Genomic DNA, 6,123 nt, shown 5'->3' with positions numbered 1-6,123 from the left:
TTTTTTTTTTTTTTTTTTTTTTTTTTTTTTTTTTTAGGGAAAGAAGTCTGAGACTAAGTACTTAAACTCTCCATGATCATACAGCTAGTTAGTGTCAGAGCTAAGTAAAACATGGCCTACATCTCATACCTTCAGCTCCATGTAGGCTTGTGTTTCCCTGCAATGATATGCTGTCTGGGACTTGCTTTAAAATACTCCATCCATCCATCAATCAATAAATTACCCATTCAATAAATTATGTATGTAATTATACATAAATAGATAAGCATATGTAAATATATAATATAAATAAAATGTATAAATATATACAAAAATTCTACAATAAAATTTTTAAAAAAATACATGTTACTATATCTTAGTTTAAATAAGTGTACTAGATTTTTAAAATTTAATTAATTTATTTTAAGATTTGCTCCAATTAGTTATACATGACAGTAGAATGCATTTTGACACATTGTACACAAATAGAGCACAACTTCTTCCTCTGGCTGAACATGGTGCAGAGTCACACCAGTAGTGTAATCATACATGTATATAGGGTAATAATGTCCATCTCATTCCACTATCCTTCCCATGCCCACACATACTACTATGAATATTCCTGTATATTTTGGGGGGTGTGGATGTATTTAATTTTCTGGGGGTACATATGTAAGAGTAGAATCGCTGGGTGTTATGGTAACTCCATGTTTCCAGAGTTAGCAAAGAAATGCCTATAGTCAGCAATGAAGAGCCAGTTGAAAATAAGACATGAAAAGATACTTGACATCATTAGCCATCAGGGAAATGCAAACCCAATCTGCAATGAGATACCACTTCACATCCACATTGATGGATGTGGTCAAAAAGGCACACCAGAAATGAATTACAGTAGATGGGGTAGAGAGAGAAGATGGGAGGGGAGGGGAGGGGGTATAGTAGAGGATAGGAAAGGTAGTAGAATACAACAGTTACTAATATGGCATTATGTAAAAATGTGGATGTGTAACCGATGAAATTCTGCAATCTGTATTTGGGGTAAAAATGGGAGTTCATAACCCACCTGAATCTAATGTATGAAATATGATATGTCAAGAGTTTTGCAATGTTTTGAACAACCAATAAAAAAAAAAAGCAAAAAAAAAAGGCACACCAGAACAAGTAGTGATCAGGATATGGAGAAATTGGAACTCTTGAACATTGCTGGCCAGATTGTAAAATAGTGTAGCTGCTTTAGAAAATAGCCTGGGATTTTCTTAAACAATTAAACATAAAGTCCCTGCATTTGTGGATGTTTCCTGGGAAGGAGGGGGAGTGGTGATCAGGGTTTGAACAAAATAGCTAGAGAGCCTCCTCCACCCTTCCCTCCGATGTGGATTGTCATTAAACACATGCCTATTCAGATAGACAGATATATATGTGGCTGTACTATTCCTCTCTTTGGTGTCACTTCACATCTTATTCGCATCCCATCTCCACTCTCACCTCCTTAATATAGTAGAAATAGGAATTCTTTCCAAAACAATAGGTGCAGAAGAGGCTGCTCATAGTTTCCTTTGTTGTTATAGCTGATATTTTGGTAGTGGTGGCAGAAATGTGAGCAGAGGTTTAGTATGTAACTCATATATGCAATTCATATTTTGAAAGATGTGGGCTTTTTTTCCTTTAAATGTGATCTGGCCATGTTGCCCAGACTGGCCTCTAACTCCAGGGCTCAAAGGATTCTGTCTCAGCCTCCCAAGTGCTAGGACTACAGGCATAAAACACCAAGATAGCCTTGTACTTCACATTGTGTATTTTCCTGCCTCATGATCTTTTTAAAAAATATTTTTGTAGTTGGACACAATACCTTTATTTTATTTATTTATTTTTATGTAGTGCTGAGGATCAAACCCAGGGCCTTGCACGTATGAGGTGAGCGCTCTACAGCTGAGCCATAACCCCAACCCCTGCCCCATAATCTTATTTTCACCCTTGTTCCTCTGGAAATGTTTCCCTCATTCCTTTCATCTTGTCTAGATCCTTCCCATCCTGTGAAATCCAGGTCAAATCCTACCCTTTCTGTAAAGTTCTCCTTCATTCAAACCCAGAGTAGAAGTGTTCCATGACCCCAGTAGTATAGTGCCTGAATATCCTAGTATTTGCGGGGTGGGGGCAGTGGTACCTGAGGATTGAACCCGGGCCTCATGCATGGTAAGCAGGCTCCTCCCACTTTTTTTTTTTTTAGATAGGGTTTTGCTAAATTGTAGATTGGCCTTCAACTTGAGATTCTCCTGCCTCAGCCTCCCAAGCAGCTGGGATTAAAGGCTTACATCACCACACCCAGCTATCCTAGTAATTTAAACACCAGAAAATGCTGCTTTACTCAAATTTATATAGTAAAACGTGATATTTCATTCATATGTTCTACCTTATGCTAGAGAAACAGTGGCAGGTGCAAAAAGAATTTAAGAAATAGATAAGGGAGATAACTTTAAAATGCAGCAAATGTGAATGAAAATTTGGGTGTAATGCATTGGTACAAGACTTGAGTTGTTTGGTTTTACTTGGAACATTCATACTTTATGGCTGTATTGTATGATTTCCCTTGGTTAGTAAATAATTGGGATGAGAACCAATAGGTTTGGGTTTGTGTCCTAGCTTAGCTGCTAACTAGGTATGTAATTTTTGAGCTCCCTTAACTCTCCCTATGAATCAATTGGAAAATTAAAACCAAATGGAAATCAAATGGACACCTTTAGTGTCTATGGCACTATGTCTCAACAAACAATTCTTATACAGACTAGCTTTTCTCTGCTACTCCTTTTCTCCAGTGTCACTTCCCTAGTTCAGGCTCTCCTCATCCTGAACCCAGTCCCTTGAGACTCCAAATGTAGTCTTCAACCAAGCAGCAGCTTGTTAGAAGCACAATCTCTGGCTCCACTCCAGACCTACCAAATCAGAATCTGCATTTTAATAAGATGTGTAGGTGATTCATATGCACATTAAAATTTGAGAACGACTGGCCTAGACTAATTACAGCCTTTCAGCTGGTTTTTCTGTCTCCACTCTGGCCCTTTCCAATCTACCTTCTATATTGCAACTAGGAAGATCTTTTCACCAGGCCAAGATTATATTATTTCCCTATTTATAATCTCTCAGGGACTCCCTATCATAAAATAACAATATGGAAAAAGCATAGGCTCTAGAACCAAACATACTAGGTTCACATCTTGCCTGAACCAACTACTAGTTTTGTGGCTTTGATTTCAGTTTCTTTATTAGTAAAATAGCAATATAAATGCACCCTCGTAGAGATAGGGCGATGATTAAATGAGTCTGTATATACAGAAAGTTTTGCAGATGAGAAGGCAATGTACAGGATTTATTTTTGAACAGCCCATAGAAGTGGGGAGGGTGTGCAAGGGGGTATAGACGACACAAGATTGGTGTGGCAGACTGTGTTTTCTAAATATGGCTAAGATAATATCTCCCATCCTATATGCTGTTCTACAAGGTAATTTTGCCACCCACCCCTCTTTAAGAGGTTGAATCTAATTCTGCTCCCCTTGAATCTTAGCAAGCCTAAGGATAAGGATAACTTGCTGAGAACCAAAACAGTAGAAGTGATACTGTGTGACTTTGGAGATGAGGCCAGAAAAGGCAATGAAGCATCCCTAGTGCTCTTGGGACACTTGCTTATGGAGAAGACAGTAAGAACTCTGACTACCTTGAGAACACCACACCAGAGAAGCTATATTTAGGTACTCCATCCCCATCAAGACACCAGGTTGGTGGTGAAGCTGTATTGGCCCTCCAGGCCAGCCCACCCATCAGCTGAGTACTACTGACTGGCCTCAGTTGGTGCACAAGGAGCAGAATTGCCTAGGTAAGTCCTGCCTAATACCTGACTCCCAGAATTGTAGGATATAATAAAATCCTTGTTTTATGTCACTAAATTTGGAAGGTAATTTTTAAAAAACAATAGATTACCAGATGCTATGGTTTGAATAGGGGTTATTCCCTCTGAAATTCATGTTGAAATTTAATCCCTATTATGAGATATTAAGAAGTGGTACTTTAAGAGGTGCTTAGGGCCTTGCACTGATGAATGGATTAATCCATTCAAGAAATTAATGTATTATCTGGAGAGTGGGTCTGCTGTAAAAGCCAGTTTAGTTACATTTCGTATAAATTCCCTATCTGTAACTATGTGATATTCTGCACTACCTTGGGACTGCTAGCTATTACCAGATGCAGTCCCTCAACCTTGAACCAGAACCATAAGCCAAAATAAATTTTTCTTTATCTCACCCAGTCTCTGACATTGTGTTAATTAGCAATAGAAAATGGAGCTATGGGAGCTGGGGCTGTAGCACAGCAGTAGCGCACTTGCCTGGCATGTGTGAGGCACTGGGTTCGATTCTCAGCACCACATATAAATAAATAAAAAGGTCTATCAACAACTAAAAAATATTTAAAAAAAGAAAATGGGGCTCTGGATGTAGCTGAGTGGTACAACATTTGTCTAGCATGCATGAGACCCTGGGTTCAATGCCAAGTACTAAAAAAAAATAGCAACAAGAAATGGATTAAGATACCAGAACAATTGGCATGAGTTGGTAATTAAACTGAGTGAGTAATGGGTATATGGAAGTTCATTATACCATTCTTTCCACTAATACATATGTGTAAAATTTTCTATAATAAAAATTTTTAAAACGTATATAAAATACTCAGCTCAAAGTTATTAGTCAATAAATGGTAGCTATTGGTATTGTGAATGGGGGAATAGTCAATAAATGGTAGCTGGAATTATCATGAATGGAATGAAATTCAAATTGGGTGTTACAACTCTCAAAATCCTCTTCCTAATCTGGCTCCTGCTTCTTCAAGCTCATCTCTCACTAATTCACATCCTTCACTATTACAAGCTTCAGAAATTACCAAAGTACTTACAGTTCCTAGAATATGGCATGCTATTTTGTGCCTCCATGATGCTGTCTGTGTTGCTTTCTCTTCTGGAAAGTACCATCTTTGTCCTCGTATAATCTTTCAAGATCCAGCTTTTTTCTGACACATAGCAATAGAATTTGTCCTTCCTGTTGTTAGGCTCCCACTCTAAACAGACCTCTTCCAAAGCATTGAGACTAGTTTATTGTGCTTCTGGGTGTACTTGTCTGTTTCCCTTTACCAGACTGAAATCTTCCCCAGTGTGGAGAACATGACAAAGTCTTAATGCTCTTGAAGCTCACAATGCAAGTATGGAAGGCAGACAATAAATAAATACACACATACATAATTAAATTGTCCTAGGATGAGCCCTATGATGGATATAAGAAGGACATGGGTTGGAGGAGTCCTGTCTGAAAAAATGACATTCATGTTGAGCTGGGAGTATGAATAGGAGTTAACCCTATTCAGATGCTTTAGCCAGGGTGTAGCACAAGGCCTGGCACATAGTAGGATACATTAAATACTTACTGAATGAACTAGCTCTTCCTCGCTCACAAGTTCATTGTGAGGATCACATGTGATAACATCTGTAAAGGTTCTTTGGAGAATATAAAGTGTAATGCAAATGCAACTTTATTACAGACTATATCCTGAGAGGAAAGGATAGGAAGCAGAATTCCCTCTTTCATCTGAGTGAACTTCTGCAGACAGGCAAATTCTGCCCCAGCCAAGTGTATCCAGGCATACAGTCTTCTCCCCAAACATAATTTTCCCATTCTGTTTGGATCATCAACATGGCCTTTAATGAGATACAGGAGGGAGTAGACACATGGCTTGTGTGGGTGTAGGTTTGGATGGAGTCCTATGGTAGGAAGGCAGCCAGCTCTGGTGCATTGACTCAAAGATCAAACTGGATGATTTTCGGGGGGGATGGGGGAGATGGGGGAGAGTGGGAAGCAGGGAAGGTGATTAAGAATAGGAATATTAACTCCAAGTTTGCTTCTTGATCTGTTCTAAAGTAAAATGTTTCGGTTCCCTCTCTCCCTTTTCTTTACCTCCCTGACTTATGGTTGTCCAGATATTTTCTGTTTCAGTAAGACCAGAAGAGGATTAACATATTTAACATCTACTATGTGGAAGACACTATGGTATGTGCTTCAAAAAAACGTCAAGAGCAGCTGGGCGTGGTGGCATACGCCTGTAATCCCT

Source organism: Marmota marmota, unplaced genomic scaffold, assembly GCF_001458135.2.
Source record: "Marmota marmota marmota unplaced genomic scaffold, marMar, whole genome shotgun sequence".
Taxonomy (NCBI): domain Eukaryota; kingdom Metazoa; phylum Chordata; class Mammalia; order Rodentia; family Sciuridae; genus Marmota; species Marmota marmota.
The sequence above is the reverse complement of the archived record's forward strand: the minus strand, read 5'-3'. Positions refer to the sequence as shown.